At 33.2% G+C, this 17,102-nt stretch overlaps 1 protein-coding gene across 1 annotated transcript in view; it reads left to right on the top strand.

Moving 5' to 3' along the window:
* Nucleotides 1-13,546: 13,546 nt before the first annotated feature.
* Nucleotides 13,547-17,102, top strand: part of LOC129222287 (protein KTI12 homolog) — a 33,664-nt gene continuing 30,108 nt past the window's right edge. The window contains 1 exon segment of the mRNA XM_054856772.1: nucleotides 13,547-13,599. The gene's annotated coding sequence lies outside the window, so the exon portion shown is untranslated.

Genomic DNA, 17,102 nt, shown 5'->3' with positions numbered 1-17,102 from the left:
TTAAACGAAAGCAGCGTTCATCAGTGAAGTGATTGACACTTCAACAACCAATAGAACGAACGGTGACCGATGAAAGTGTGGATCATGTGACCTGTCACATTTTGCAGGGGGACAGACCAGACGCTCCCCCTGCTGTGCAGAGTAGTCGAAGGAGGTAATAGCCGACGGCAAAATGAAACCGCAGCTTTTTACAGACCCTTCCAAGGAAATTCTAGTTCTTTCCCTGTTGAGTCTTGACTACATACGTAAAAGAAAAATAACTCGGTGTAAAAGGCCGCGCATTTTGCAATCCCGCTTGTGATATTAATTTATTTGCATTCGCACTAAAATTAATTTTTGAAACTAAGATTTTTTTCCCCATTAGTACGGTTCCAGATCTCATCTAGGAAAAATTAACGAATGAATGAATATTTGCAATAAATAAATTTATAAATTCGTTTTTTTTTTAGAAAAATGTTCGTTATTGAAAAATGATGATTTCAAAAAAGGAAGGAAAAAACAAGAAAGCCTGCATGACCACACTGAATTTTAACGAAATGAACTCCAAATTCTAACCAAAAAATATTCTTTAAAAATGGATGATCCTACTTAATATATTTGAAAAATCGAGTGCCGAATAAAACTGGGGACTAACTAGTTATCGGTTGGCGAAATTTTTTCGCTACCTCTGCCTGTTTGCCTCTCTCCCCAACCCCATCCGAGTTGCCAGAAAAAATTCTTCTTAAAAAGGAAACTAGATCCTCTTTGCATAGTTAATACTTGATTGTACAATAAACATTAATGCCACTAATTAGTTACATTAACCTTTATTTGAACTGATAATATTTATATTTTAGTGCTAAATTAAATACTACTTTGTTGGTTAGTTACCTGTTTTACAAATGCAGTGGCGACTAGAAAAAAATGTGGCTACTATAATTGCCTTTTCTCGCCACTGGTGACCAGAAAATTCCCCTAATCTTTATCTTTGAATCCTTTTCTTTTTGAAAAAATATTTATTTATTTATCTAATTACTATATGTAGATGAGAAGGCTATGATAGCATTTCTCAAGGGGTTGTTATGGTGAAAGTTCTTTCAAATTGAGCATAACAACGACAAAGTCGCGGACGGCTACGGATAAGGATTTCCTGAATTTGAAAAATTAAAGATTTTTCTCTGATCTTTGTATGCAGGGGTGCTCACCCTGCTCCAAGCTCAAAGGCAAAAATCACTCCTTCCCCCACTCTCAATGTTTGTAAACTAGCTTGCGTTGAAATTTTGGAATAAAACTAAACCTAGCACTTTTAGAGTCTCAGATTCCCAGTTACTAAATTCGGCAAAATACATAAGGTATTACATACACTATATGACCAAAAGTATTGGGACACTTTCAAAAATTCACAATTTTACGGATTTCTCGAGAAATAAAAGACCAATTGCTCTCTGCTCTGTAATTTTTTTCTCGTGAAAAGTATACTCCAAACGTCAAATCCAATAACAATTAAGTCTGCTATTCATTTAGGGGACCAGCAACAAATAATCCGTTTTTATCATGAATCACTCTGTAACGATGGCAGGAAAGTGTTGTCAGTTTGCTAACAATCCCTTACCATTCGTCGCCTATCCTAGAATTATAGAAATTCGGCTCATTAGATCGCTGATAACTTTTTAAAATTTAAAGAAATTGCGGTGGAATTTTTTTCATGGATTGTAGGATGTATCTGAGCTTTGAATTATGAACGTTATAAATTGCTATCTTTCGTGCATGCGCAGTGAAAAATTAATAGATTTAATTGTTCATATTTCATCAAATTTTCAATATTTTAAATTCAAATTTTATTATTATGTTTCTCTAAAATGCTGTCAAATATTCTAAAAGTTTAGTAACGTTGGACGAAATACTCTGCGTAATATAAGGCGAAAACCTTCAGAAAATTTTTGCATTTTTGAAAGAAATGCTTATATTTCCATGGGTATAAGAGATATTTTCACAAAAATATAAAAATAAGTTTTTGATAGATTTTTAATTCATTTCTGAAAATTATAGCTTATTCCCAGCAATTTGCAATGAAAAACGATCAAAAAACTTTTTTCCTCAATTTGTTGTCGGTCCCCTAAATGAATAGCAGACTTAATTTTTATTGGAAAATGACAACTAGAGTATACATTTTGTGCGAAACAAATTATAGAGCAATTGGTCTATTATTTCTCGAGAAATCCCTAAAAATGTGAATTTTTGAAAGTCCCAATGCTTTTGGTCATATACGTAGTGTATATAGTGCTTCTACTTCAACACATTGAGTTTTTATTAAAATTTTCTAATAAGTCTTGTGAGTGTCTGATCCTCGTTAGTTGTCATAATAAATATTAAGGGTTGTCCTTTTTCTCAGGAGGCACGAAAATATTACCTACATGTATATCTGCCTGAAAAAAAAAAAAACCCTCGAAATACTTAGGTGAAAAAAAATCTCAATGCCTCGCTCTGCCAGATTTTAAAGTTTTTATCGCTCTGCCTCGTTTTCATGCATCTTGCATTTAATGAATGAATAATAAAAAATAAAAAAGGGCAAGAAACAGATTTGCAGGAAATACATAAAGTTAAAATGAAAATGAACAGCTTATATTTAGGAAAGCAATTATAAGTACAAGTAAGGGTTCACAATAAAAAAAAAAAAAAAAAACAAGACAAACTTTTTCTTTTTAAGTTCTGTGTTACGCACTTCTGTGCCGAAAAATTATCGTATTGTGTCTTCAGTCACAGAATAAAATGAATGTGCTAATCAAATGATTATCAAGTAATTTTCATTTGTATAGAACAAAAATCTTTTTTGAGATCCCACATTTTCTATTCCATTGACTCCTAATTCCTAATAATATGTAAATACAGCGAAAGAAAGGATTTAGCTTCTTGTTTAGGAGAGGGAACCATTTCTATATTTAATTAACATGATCTTTATCGTAAGCATACTATTTACTCAGAAATACTCTCTATTTTCCCAAGCACTCTGTTTGAGGGCTATGCCTTTTAATTTTCACGAAAATAAAATTTTCAAAATGCACTTTTAGACGATCTCTGGTAGTATTTGGAAGTAAGTAAGAGGTCCTGTGATCTTCCACCAGCAAATTTTTGAACTTGAAACGCCAAAAACACAATTTCAGGTTCTTCAATTCTGTTAGGAAACGGGGAGTTCGGAAGCTTTCCCCGGAATTTTTCGAAATAGTCTAAAAACGCAGTCTTAGTGTAATGTTGGGGGGAGGCAAAATTTTCAAAGCGTTATAAACATGATTGTAGGCCATTTTTAGTAACGTTGGGGACATGCAGGTTTTTGAAATCAAAGTTCCAAAAATGCAATTTTAGACGACTTTTTTTTATGGTCAAAGAAGGACTTTTCACAAACTCCCTTCCCGAAATTTTTTGAAATTAAAGCCATAAAAACGAAATTTAAGACGATCTTTAATGATGTTTTTTGAAGGGAGGGGGTGGGGTGCTTATGTGACCTGAAAACCTTTATGCCTGTAATTAATTTTTTCTACATTGTATTAAAATGCTGATCTAGCTTCTGAGAATGAAAATAGAAAACAGTGAAAACTTGTAACCCCCATTCTATATTGTTCACATCTTAGTTAGCTTTGTCAGAAACATAAGGCTGAAAACGTCATTAAAACTAATACATACAATGCTTAGTAATTCTACCACGGTGTGTTTTTTACATTAACCGAATCATATTAAATTGCTAATATGTTTTTCATGATTTTCTATGTATTTAATGAGTATGTTGGTGTACGGAATGTTTTCCGCAACTGAATAAAGGTTTTTGAAAAGTATTTTTATTCCCCAAAAATACAGCTTCCAAATTCTTATAAAGATTTAAAAAAAAAAAAAAAACTATTTCTATTGTGAAAACTTTCTGAAGACATCAGAAAGCCTTCTGTATTTTCGTTTTCTTGTCAGTCTTAAATGTCGGTATTAGTAATCTGGAAATTTTGTATTTGGATGAAATTTTGCTTTTTAATTTCATCCACATTGATGTTTTTTTCCTGAAATGTAATTTTACACCCCCCCCCCCTTTTTAAAAGTAAAATCTACTTAAGTTAAACATTGAATGAACGCAAACGATTAGTAACCATGGCGACGAAAATTTGACTTCTTAGTAAATATTAAAACAACAAGCTAGAGTTATTCTTGTCATCATGACAATCTGAAAAATCAGAGCAACATCAGCTTTGTTCAAGTAAGGATAATAAGCATTCGCAATTGCTCAAAAAAAAGAAAGAAAAGAAAAAAAAACTTATTTTTTTTCTGGAAGAATAAATATTGTCCTGAATTTTAGTAGTTTTCCAAAAATGATAGCACTGTTGGAGAAATAATATTTAAGCAACGTACTTCAAAAAATATAAAACATTGTTTTATATTTTTAAAATATAAAACATTGTACTGTTTTTAAATTGTAAAGACTATTTGTACAAGCTTGATTCGCTCTGAAAAGTATGGAATAACACAAGTACATGATTGCTTGATTAAAACACTCAAAACCTGCAGTTAATCACAATATCCATATATTTAAGCTATTTCCAAAACAGCTAATTAAAAATAAGTGTTTAAACTTTTTTTTTCATTGTTTCTGGCAATAAATAAAAACTTGGGGTAAAATGCAGGAATTATGACACAAAATGTAAGCTAGGAAATAGTCTTTAATAAAAATAAAATTAACCACGATTCGCATTGCTGCGCTGGAAAATAAAAATTATGCTATTTTGTTTCTCACGTAATGTTTTAAAAACGGTATAATATCGTACATGTCTTAAAAGAAGGAGTAATATTGCGACCCCATAAGAAACGTTTCACGATTCTATTTGGGGTCAAATTATGCATCGTTTTCCTCCTTAGGAAGTTTTCTAAAGAGAAATACAGTAAAATCCTATTACAACGCATACTAATGCAACGAAATACTTGTTTCAACCAAATAAATTTCCAATCCCGATTCTGAAATTCGATGGATTTTACTGTATATTATGAATTACATGTTCAATGTGTATCTACCTTCTAAAGAAATTTGACGAGTCTGGCTTTTAAAGACACAAATAATTTTCAAAAACGTTTGTTGAGCTGTGGAAAGCACTTTATGTGTGTACCATTTGTAGTAACATAAAACACATGTAAAACGATGCAAAATACCTAGTATCTGGAATACGATTTAATCTATATATAAAAATATTTTTCTACTGGAAGGGAAAAATGTCAACTTTTCGCATTCGACAGCATTGTAACAATGTTCATTATATTGTAAATAAACAGTTTGACTCAAAAATATTCCTTTCAAATCTATTTCTTTTCAAACCACAAATTTGAAAAAAAGCAAATGTTGCTAATTTAACAGCTAATAGCACGCATCTACATGGATTCACTTTCAAAAGCACTTGATTCTTCACGAAAGCCTTAGGAAAAGAGGAAAGAAGAAAGGACGTCCAGCGAAGGTCATTGAGGGAAACTAATGAGAGGGTAATAAATCTTACACCCCATTAGCGCTTACCCCTCAAAAAGGGGAGGTTACTATTCTAGGGCGGGGCAAATGCAAAAAGTGAACGTATTTTGAAATTTTTTTCAATAGTTAGAACATGATATTTGTTTAAAAAATGGTCGCATTATTTCAAACAAGATCTCAAAAGAGAGCTGGAAATATTTTGCGTGTCAGGGCGTTCTTAAAATTTCGATAGCACGAGTTGCAGATGTTTTACAGAGCGAAATGTCCAACAGTGCCTCGTTTTCGAAGAAATTCATTTTTTCTCGAATTTTAAAAAATCGGAGAATGGACACATCAAAAAAGTAAAAACTAAAAGAAACAGACATGGTCTTGAAAAATACTCAGAAAAAAAAAACGGATCCGAAAACTTCACAGGAATTTGTAAAAGAAGCTCCAACTTTCCCCGTAGGTTAACATTAGATCCGAATCTTTCAGACTCTCAGTGAAGAGCACCCTTAAGCACAAAACTTGCAAATGATTTCAGACACGTGTTTCGGTGTTGCAAGGAACACCTTTTTCAATGCAAAGAAGTGTGAGCTTTTGGATGAAAAGTCATCCGAGAAAAGATTACCACAGATAGTCTAAAACTGCATTTTTAGAACTACAATTTTGAAAACAAAGGAAAACCCTCCTTAAGACAAAGGTAGACTATTTACAATTGCGCTTTTAAAGTTTCAATATTGAAAAATTACCGGGAAGGGGCCACCAAACCTTTTATTCTCCTAACATCACCAGAGATTGTGTAAAACTGTGGTTTTAAAATTACAATTTCGAAAATTTTTCGGGGGAGAAACTCCCCTTACCCTCTGTCTAATTGACAATAAATTTCCGTTTCATGGCTTATGTTGTATACATCTAGTATACATCTAGTAATGACTCCATCCCAAGTAAGAAAGTTGTCCCTGTAATTATTCATACGTTTGAAAAAAAAGGTGTAACAAAATTCAGGGCTACCCAAAACTTTTTTACTCAAGGTCCACGTTTTAAAATTATGCAAAGCAAGGCGGGTCAACAATCCAACAACATTTCAGATCAAATGGTAATTGTTAGCGCTCCCCCCCCCCCCCCCCCCCCCCCCGTGGATTTGACTGGAAATTAAACACTCTAAAAACTGTTATGTTTAACCCAATTCGAAAGCGAGAAAACTTTTGGGGGGGTATTTGCGCCATTGAGCTTGGGGGGGATGGGCACCCCTGTGAGCCTCAATATGTCGCTCTTTCCTTCTGTCTCCCAAAATATAAAAACATAATTTTTTTTAAAAAAAAACCTTGCTTTAAGCTTGAAACTATTCATGAGAACATATGGTATTACTCCGAAAAGGGCTCATTCTTCTTTATTTTGTCGATGAACAAAGCGAAAATGCTTATATTCTTCTGAATTCTCTGGAAAATTTGCAGCAATTCCTGTTATCCAAATGTACATGCCAGCAGTATACATATTTCAGTTTGAGATATAGTTTGGATACTACTGGACATTTTCTTTGAATTGATATTAAGATCTTTACAATGAGTGAGAGACAGCAGGCAAGTGTCATACTCGCCCAAGAAGAAGTTAACTCTGACTGCCTTTTTGTACACAAAATTTGTGTTTGGTTGCACGAATCGGGATTAGCATTAAAGAAAAGAAGAATGATCTGGGAGGGCGAAAGAGTTTTCTGGAAGCTATTTGGTTACTTGTACTTTTCACATCCTTTCTACTGCAAATCGAAGGGAGTAGAAAGTCTTTTGGGAGTAAGAGGGTATTGGAATGCATACTCTTATCTAGCGGCAGCTAAAAAAGATCATCTTCATTCGCAGTTTGATATTTGTACCTCTCTGACACTGAAAATTTACTTAAATTTAAATCGTTTAAAGTTTAATATGTGTGATAGTACATTCGTGAATCGCATCGAAGCCATTTGAAAATCATGTCAGAAAAAAAAAAGAATACTAGTTTAGTTGTATGCTGGATGGATAACTATTTTTAATGAAATCAGTTATATTGCTCTTTTGGACATAATGCGCTTTTTATTTGACCCCCGAAAAGTGCAATATAACAAGAGGTTACTGTAACTGCAATGCAACATGCATTTAATTCAAGGTTGAGGTTTTGGATCACCAAAACTGGTTTTGGTGATTGGATAGATCAGGAGGTTTCTACTGTCTAAAAGTATGCAAAAGCTATAGGCGTCTAATCTTAATCTAATCTATTCTTATTTACTGCAATATTGATGCATATATCTGTACCTCAGAGGGATACAACACTATGTCCATTTTTTCCCAAATGGACATAGTTTTGTATCTACAGATATATAAATATTAATTAGATGTAATTCATAAACATTTGAAAATATTTTCTCCGAAAAGTTGATGTTTAAAAAATAAAATTATGTAAAAAAAGTAAATTTGCCTATAACTCTGTTACATAAGAAATTCCTTTGTGTAAGAGTTGGTAGTATTAGAAAAAGAAATTCACATAATTATCAGTATAACTATTTTCAGTTCCATTTATAACTTAAAAGAATGCTATTAAATCTAATATTTATGAGGGAAAATAACTTGTTTTTAAAAGAATGGTTTCTGTATGATTATGTTTTACATTATGTTCGAACAAATATAAAGCTTTCAATCCATAGAATAATAAATTTTGACACTTATATTACAAAACTAGAGAAATGTTTATTTTTTATTTATATTTTCCATGTAATTTATTCTTTGACTGCAATAAGAAAGGGTCTAAGTGATCCACTCTTCAAGAAAGGGTCTAAAGGGAGTGCGGGAAATTATAGACCTGTGAGTCTAACTTCGGTGGTTTGTAAAATTTTTGAAACATTGATAAAAATTAAGATAGTAAATTTTCTAGAGACTGATAATCTATTGACTAGTTTTCAGTACGGTTTCAGGAAAGGTAAATCTTGTGCAACTAATTTATTACATTTCTATGACAAAGTTACCATGACTTTGGACAATAAAAGAAGCCTGTAGATGTTGTTTACATTGATTTTCAAAAAGCTTTCGATAAGGTACCGCATGTTGCTCTACTTAGCAAATTAGCTGATATAGGAATAGGAGGGAAAACTTTCATTTGGGTAAAAAAACTGGCTGACCGGAAGGAAACGAAGGGAAGTTGTAAGGGGAAATTATTCTAATTGGAATGAGGTCTTAAGTGGGGTTCCTCAAGGATCAGTGTTAGGGCCTGTTTTGTTCATTGTCTTTATGAACGATATTCACAAAAATATTTCTGGGAACATGAATTGTTTTGCTGATGATGTCAAAATTATGGGGACTGTAGAAAATGAAGAACAAGCAAATCAGCTGCAAGACGATCTAGATCAGTGATTCCCAACCTGGGGGCGATCGAACTCTTCTAGGGGGCGATAGGGGGGCGACTGGTATTCGGATAACTGTTAATGGGAAATTCTTGACCTTTCAAAAACTATATTTATTAAAACAAATCGGTACACAATTCAGAAATATTTTTCAGAGTACCTATGTTGTGTAATACCGAACCAAGCATATGGCACGCCAAATGAAAGAAAGTCGTTCCCAGAAAATAAGGCATGTATGATTTACAGCTCAATCAAATCTGTTTGGATTTATTAAAAAAAATATAAAAAAGCGAAAAATATTTTTTTTTTGTTTTATTGCCGTTTTCACGAGGAAGAAAAAAAATCTTGTAAGCACTGTCTGACCGGTAGCGCCAGCATAAATTTAATACCTGAAAAGTGGATAGATATGTGTAGGAATGGATTTTTGCATTTACTTATCAGTTGTCATTCAGAATCTTGCAATCAGCGCATAAACCTCCTTACGTAGTTTCTATTGTTTGATTTAATTTAGTGAATTTCTGTTTAATTGTGCATGTTTCGTAAGTGTGGAAGTTCGATATGAATTCGATAAAGAAGTGCCGGCAGTATTCAGCATTGGTTTTGTCACGTCACCGCAAAATGTGCAGTTTCCGCATTTTGTCTTTTGTGCGATAAAACATTTTCTAGCAATGAAGCGATGAAGCCCTCGCGAATGAAAGAGTATTTGTCAAGAGTACATGGTGACAAAGCAAGTAAACCTCCTAGTTATTTTCAAGACCTCAAAACAAATGCGGATCAACGGCCAAAGGTGTGTGAATTACTTAGAAGACAAGCAACAGATCTTGACAAATGGCTTCATGCTTCTTACGAAGTGTCTCTTTTGATAGTAAAATGTGGTAAACCTCATACGATTGGCGAATCTCTTATTCTACCGGCTGCTAAAAAAATAGTTGAAATTTTGCTTGGTGAGGGCTCCAGTAAAAAGATAAGTCAATCTCTCATCCTGAGTAACAACACAGTCTCCAAGAGAATAGATGAAATGGCTGCTGACGTTGAGTGCAAACTCATAAATGTTTTGAAACAAAGTAAATTTGCACTACAATTTGATGAATCAACTGTGACAGATAACAGAGCTATTTTATTAGCTTAAGTTATGTTTATTAATGAGCTGAAAGAGATAACTCAGGAAATGTTCGCCAGAACTTTGATTACTGATACAAAGGGATCATCGATTTTCAAAGTGGTGAAGGATTATTTTGAAGGAAAAGAAATTCCATCGACAAATGAAAGTGCTTGCGCAGCAGATGGTGCCCCTGCCATGGCGGGTTGTCATATTGGGTTTCTTACACACCTTAAAAAAAGAAGTGATTACCATCCATTCTGTAATTCATCGTCAACACTTGGCTGCAAAAAAATTGAGTGGTGTTTTACATGAAACCTTACAATTAGTCATTACTGGTATTAACAAGATCAAAGCTAATTCTCTCCATGATAGCCTGTTTCGAGAGCTTTGCCATGAAAATGATGAAAAATTCAAACGCTTGCTTTTACATACATCTGTGAGATGGCTTTCCAAAGGAAACTGTTTGTGCCGTTTCTTTGAATTATTCGACTCTGTAGCCGAGTTTCTCGACTTGCATGATCCTGCTTTAAGTGAGAATTTGAAACAGCGCAAATTGAAACTTGCGTATCTCACAGATATTTTTGAAAAATGAGCGAAATCAACATTAAGCTTCAAGGAAACAAGATGAACCTCATCAAGGCCAAAAGCATAATTTCAGCATTCATTGCCAAATTCGAAATCCACAGGCAAATATTGGCCGTAAAGAAGTTATCCTGTTTCCAACTTTAAAAAAAAGTTTAATATTGGATGATGAACTTCCTGAAGAAAAAATTTTAATTTTTATTGATCACCTTAATCAGTTAAAAAAGAACATGGGATCAAGGTTTGCAGATTTGATCAAATTACGAATTCCTGACTGGATTTTAGACCCATTTAGTTTTGAAGATGTGGATGAACTGGAAAACTCTTTGCAGACAGAGTTTATGGATTTGAAATTTGATTGTGAATCAAAAATTACTTTCAAGCAATACGGTTACGAACTTGCCGGAGTGAAGCTTACCCATAACTTTGGAAAAAAGTTGAACAACTCCTTATCTCCTTCCCCTCAACATATTTAGTTGAGAGAGTATTTAGCTTTGTAGTGCAGCTTCTCACGAAGCAAAGAAATAGATTTGACATCTGCCACAAAGGGAACCTCAGATTAAATCTCATTAATATAAAGCTAGACATCAAAGCTTTAACGGAGTCCCATCAAGCACATGGCAGCCATTTAAAAGGTAAAAAAGAACAAATCTTAACAGATAAAATTTTCAATTTTTTTCCGGATTTCAATTTTAAAAAAAAGCATGTTACTGAAAAATGTAGTATTCTTGTTTTTGCTAAGTATGTAAATGACATTGGGTAATTAAAGCACTTCAAATTACGTTTTTTTTCTTTTTTTTTGGGGGGGGGGAGGGATTAAGAATAAAAAATTCAGTTTTAAAGCTAATTATTGCTTTATCATGCACTTTTTGAAGCTTTAAATTAAAATTAGATGTTCAGTAACATTAATTTTCACTAAAATCAGGGCCATCTAATTTGTGTTTTTAAGGGAAGAACGTGGGTGGCGATAGGTGTAATTTAACTTTCGAAAGGGGCGATGGGCCAAAAAAGGTTGGGAACTACTGATCTAGATCATATTGCAGAGTGGGCTGATAAATGGGATATGGCTGTTAATGTTGGGAATCGTCAAGTGCTACATTTAGGGCATGGAAATAAGTGTACAAGTTATTATTTGTAAGGTTCAGTCATTAGTCAGGCAGACAAAGTTACTGATCTGGGGGTCTTAATAAGGCAGGATTTAAAGTTTAGCCATCAGTGCAGCATTGCTAGTAACAAGGCCAATAAGATGCTTGGGTTTATCAATAGATCTATTTCAAACAAACCTAAAGAAGTTCTTCTGCCCTTATATAGAAGTTTGGTAAGACCTCATTTGGAGTATGCTGTTCAGTTTTGGTCTCCTTATCTTAAGAAAGACATTAATGTATGGGAAAAGGTTCAAAGGCGGGCTACAAGGCTAATAAATGGACTTTCTCACTTAGACTATGATTCCAGGCTTAGAAGGCTAAATATGTACAGTCTTGAGCAAAGAAGATACCGAGGGGACATGATTCAGTTGTTTAAATTTATTAAAATGAAAGATGTTACGGGGCTGAAGTTTAGCACTGAAAACAGGACAAGGGGTCATTGTTTTAAGCTATTTAAATCTCAGGCTAACATGGATGTTAGGAAAAATTATTGTTTTAGCAGGGTAGTGGAACCTTGGAACAGTTTACTGGAAAAGGTGGTAATGAGCAAGGGAGTAGATAATTTTAAGAGGGCCTTTGATCTTCACTGGGGATTGTAAATTGACTAGGACCAGTCTAGCTGGGCCCAGAGCCTGTTGCTGGTCGTCACTTTTGTATTTGTAAGAAAAAAATATAGTGTAACTTGATACTTTTTATTTAAACTCATAAGGGGGGGGGGATAATTTCTTTGAGTAGAATTGTGGTAATTTATTGTCAGAGCTTAAAATGGTACTTCATGGCAAAATTATTAAAAGTGATGAGTGCCAATTGAAGTTTTTAATGAAGAATTGCAACTTCTATGTAACTAGGTTAGAATCATCTGTATAAGTTTTATATGTTTCGAAATGCATATTTGAGAATTTTCATGTTCAATAAATTTAGTTTTAACTTGAATTTTTTATTCATAAAATATTACTTTCTTCAGTATTTTATTATGTTTCTGATATTATCTTACTAAATACAATGTCGCTAAAAATGCAGTTTTGAGCACAAGGGTTTTTGGAGAATGGTAAAAACTATGTCATAATTGCAACAGATCCCCAAGATATTTAACACCCTCGAAGACCCTCCACGCCTATCAATTGCTTGGTTTATCATTTTTATGGTCCCCAAGACATTCGGACTCCAATGGAGATCCTAAAAAGGCACATTCAAAATATTTTATTGCCCTGTTCAATGTTCTTCTTTAAGAGTCCCCCCATGATGCATTGTGAAACCTTTAACCTTGGTTTAATTCATTAGAAGTTGCATTACAATGAATTAGTAGTTCCTCTTTTCATTTATACTAGTACTGGAAGCTCTAAAAACCAATGGGGAATGGAAAATTAAGAGAGGTGATAGTTTTAAGTAATTATCAATCAATTCCTCCAATTCAAATTAAATTTAATAAGAACTGCAGTCTCTGGATGTTGTAACAAGCTGTTCAGTATTTGCTTGCAATTATTCCTTAGCTGCAGCTATGGACCGATAACTTTTGGCTTATACTACCTGTGCTATTATCTTCATTTTTTGAGTTGGAGCCATACCATATTTGCAGGAGATACTCCTTAATGGAGAGAGGGGGAGTCCTTATGGGAGATTTTGTCATGTAGATCTGAAATAGCTATTCCAGAGTGACAAGCCCCAAAGGAGGGTGAAAATGCAGTCTTTAGGTCTAGATACTGCTATAAGCTGTTTCATATTTGGATGCTCATTATTTTATCATTATCAACTCATTATTTTCATCAGCTCATAGTTTTTATTCATACTTAAGAAACAATATGCTTTCAATGTACAGTTTTTTTTTACTGCAAGTAATATTTTGTAAATGAAATGCTGTCTATTCTTGTTTTTTTTTTTTCTAATGTGCTTTTTTTTAATGTTTTCCAGATGCTCAAAAAGAAAAAGAATTGCATAGCTCACTCAAATCGGAAGTTAATAGGTTGGGAATTATTTTTATTTTATTTTTTAAGTTAATAATCAAGGTAAAAAGTAATGTTTGTGAAACCTTTTATTTTATGCATGTGTACGGTAGAACCTTGTTTATCCAGATGTTCGAATAATACAACTCAAAATTCCAGACATATTTTAAAGTTTTATATTCGCATTAACTACCATTTAAATTTATGATTAGCAAGAATGTCACTATAAGAACACCAAACATTAGTTGTTGTTGTTGTTTTTTTTCAATGAATATTCAGCTTCTGCATAGATTAGAAGATTATTTATGCTTATTTGACAAATATTATTGTGTACTTGAAGCTATCTCCCAAAACACTCTTACTGAAATATCAGGGTTTTAAGGGGAACTTTAGCTTGATCATCTTTTTTCAAATGCCAGACATGTTTGAAATAAAAGACAGTGGATCAATTATTTTTTTTAACAGTGATAAAACTTTTTTGTACTTTGGAAAGTCTTTAAACAATTGCAAGTAATTTCATCAAAACATGGTTTTTATAAAAATTAATGAGTGTATTTGTGGATTTGTTTTGCTTATTCCACATTGTCCCCTCAAAACAACAGTAGGGTATCTTAGTGTTGTTCCTGGGATTAGATGTCTTAGTGTTGCTCTGAAGTGGCGACATATTACCTGGATTGCAAGGGGGCCCATATGCAAAATTTTTAAAGGGGGAGGGGCTCAGATATTTTCCCCATGGTTTAACAGGATATTTTCTCCATAGAAACCGATTTCAGAACAGATTAGAGTTATTAAAATTTGACATTTTTAATGACTTATTCATTAACTGCTGGAGAATAAATGTTTTTACATTTTTGCAAAGGAAAAAGTACTAAAAGCAAGGAAGTTCTAATTTCTAAGGAGGTGCTTGAGCCCCCACTTGCCCCCCTCCCCCCCAATATGGGCGCTTGCTGAATTGCCTTTAGTCCTGATCATGATAGCAAAGACATCACAATGCTGCGAGGTGCATCACTGATTCTTGAGAAAGTCTGCTGATTATTTCTTTGTTGGGGGGAAAAACAAAAATTTAAAGGATTATAATCTTAAATTTCAGCTCATGAAGATTTGTACTGCATTTTCTGGGATATGATCCACAGGTACCATGTAGCATCTTATTAAGCGCTTTTATTATACTTGGCCTAGTTGTCACGGAAAAATCTGAGGCCTGCTTTTGTTTTTATCTCAGCAACTAGACCACTTAGAGACTTCAGGATTTCACTAAATGATTTGCTTAATCTTAAGGTGAAACAAACAAATGCTAAAAAATTAAAACTCTGAAATGAAATTATTATTTTGGTTAGGATGAAAAACAGCAAATTTCATGTAATTTTCTAATTAAATGTTTAAATATAAAACCCTTTGTTCAGGGGCGTAGCTAAGGGGGAGGGGGTTTTGGGGACAAACCCCCCCCCCCCGAAAAGTTAGTCTCAAAAAAAAGGAGAAAAAGAAGAGAGAAGAGAAAGGAAAAAATTCCAAGCGATTACACACACACACACACACACATATATATATATATATATATATATATATATATATATATATATATATATATATATATATATATATATATATATATATATATATATATTAGGGTGCATCATTTGCCCAACTAGTCTAAAATTGTTTTGTCCCTAATTTAAAAATGTTCTCATACCACTACATAGCATTCCTGTGAATTTTTATGAAAATCAAAATTAATTTAGGTATCCCACCTCAAGCAAGAAGTTTCTTTTTTTAAGGTAAATGAACAATTATAACATCAAAAGGGACTCAAAGTGTAATACTGGGAAATAATTATTTAATTTACATTGTACCTGTGTTAATTTTAACTGTTACCATATATTTTCAGTAACTTTACATAACATCTCTTGTAACTGTTCACTGTTCAGATTCACTATTTGTTTTTAACTTTCTACTATTTTCTTCTATCATACAACTACTAATGCTAGTTCTTTAAGTTTTCTTCTTGTTATTCTATGCATATGTATGTGGTAAACCACTTAAACAAGTTAATCTATTCTATTTTAATTCATAAGTTGCATGAATTTTTGAAAGTAACATATTTTAAAAACTTTTAATGAACATGAGTGAATCAGCTGCTGTTGAATCAGTGACATTTTCTCCACAAAGAAAGCCTTGTTCATCTGTATAAAAGGTAAAAGTCAAAACCAGACAATTTTGAATGGTATTTGGACTTGGAAGTGGAATAACTCAAGAGGACTCAGAATTTAAGGGTTCACGTTTACCCACTAGCTTGCAAGTGCTTCGCTGCTTGATGTATCATATTGAGAAAGGTGCCGATCATAATCTTACCAAATGGGAGTCTTCAAAACTTGTCTTGTCAAAAATATCCGATTTCTATGCAAAAGCAAACATTCCAATGATTACTGAATGTAAATCCTGTGAGAAAATACTAAAACTTTATGAAGACAACACAAAATTAAAAGCAATTCCTCTTCAAAGAAGAAATACAACAAATTCCACTAATAAAGTAAAGAAAGTGGAAGAAGAAATAGCTAAAACATTTTCATTACGGTTTAAAAATGTAGTATGCCTTATAAAAAATCCAGAAGATTTAGCTTTTCTTCAATCTATGAGAAGTTATCGTCTAGCAACCTTTGGCTCACATGATAAAATATTACATCAAAAAGTTAAGCGTTGGGAAATGCATGAAATATCAAAAGCAGTATTTTATGAAAAAAATAGCCATGGAAACAAGCAACTTCAATACAAGTTTTAATTCAGCTATTATTGATGAAATTGAAAGAGATGAAAATAGTGGTGTAAGTGATAAGACAGATCTGAAAGACCAGATTTATAATGCTCATAATGCCAGAAATCATCATCGTACAATACGAACTGGTACATATGCTTTTATTCCACATGATATTATAAAACGACCTGATGTTATAAATGACACCAGCAAGCAAGCTTCATACACTAAAGTTTTAATAGTAGAAGCTGGTGGTGATTCATCCAAAATTTCATCATCATATGCAACAACAGACAGAGCAAGACGATCAAGTGTCAGAGACATTGCCAAAGCTTCTAAGGATCAATGGAACGGTTATGATTTTGCAATTTTTCACTGGGATTCTAAACTCTTACCAACTTTAACAAATCAAAATATTGCAGAAGAAAGGCTTGCAGTTATATGGGTAATTCATATGAAGTTAAGCTTCTTGGTATAGCAGTAAATCCACCAGGATCAGACAAAAAAAAAAAAACGGAGAATCATTGCTAATTAACAACTAATTTGCTAAATTCATGGAATTGTTCTGACTCGACTGTTAATATGTCGTTCGACACAACTGCTTCTAATACAGGGCATATAACTGCAGCATGTGTAGTTACTCAAGAGCATTTGGGTAAAGCTCTCCTGTGGTCAGCTTGCCGTCACCACATTGGAAAAATTATATCGTCACATGTGTCTGACGATTTAAAAATTGAAGCATCGAAATCGCCACACATATCTGTTTAAAAGATT

This window comes from Uloborus diversus, chromosome 5 (genome assembly GCF_026930045.1).
Source record: "Uloborus diversus isolate 005 chromosome 5, Udiv.v.3.1, whole genome shotgun sequence".
NCBI classification, from domain to species: domain Eukaryota; kingdom Metazoa; phylum Arthropoda; class Arachnida; order Araneae; family Uloboridae; genus Uloborus; species Uloborus diversus.
The sequence above is the reverse complement of the archived record's forward strand: the minus strand, read 5'-3'. Positions and strand labels throughout refer to the sequence as shown.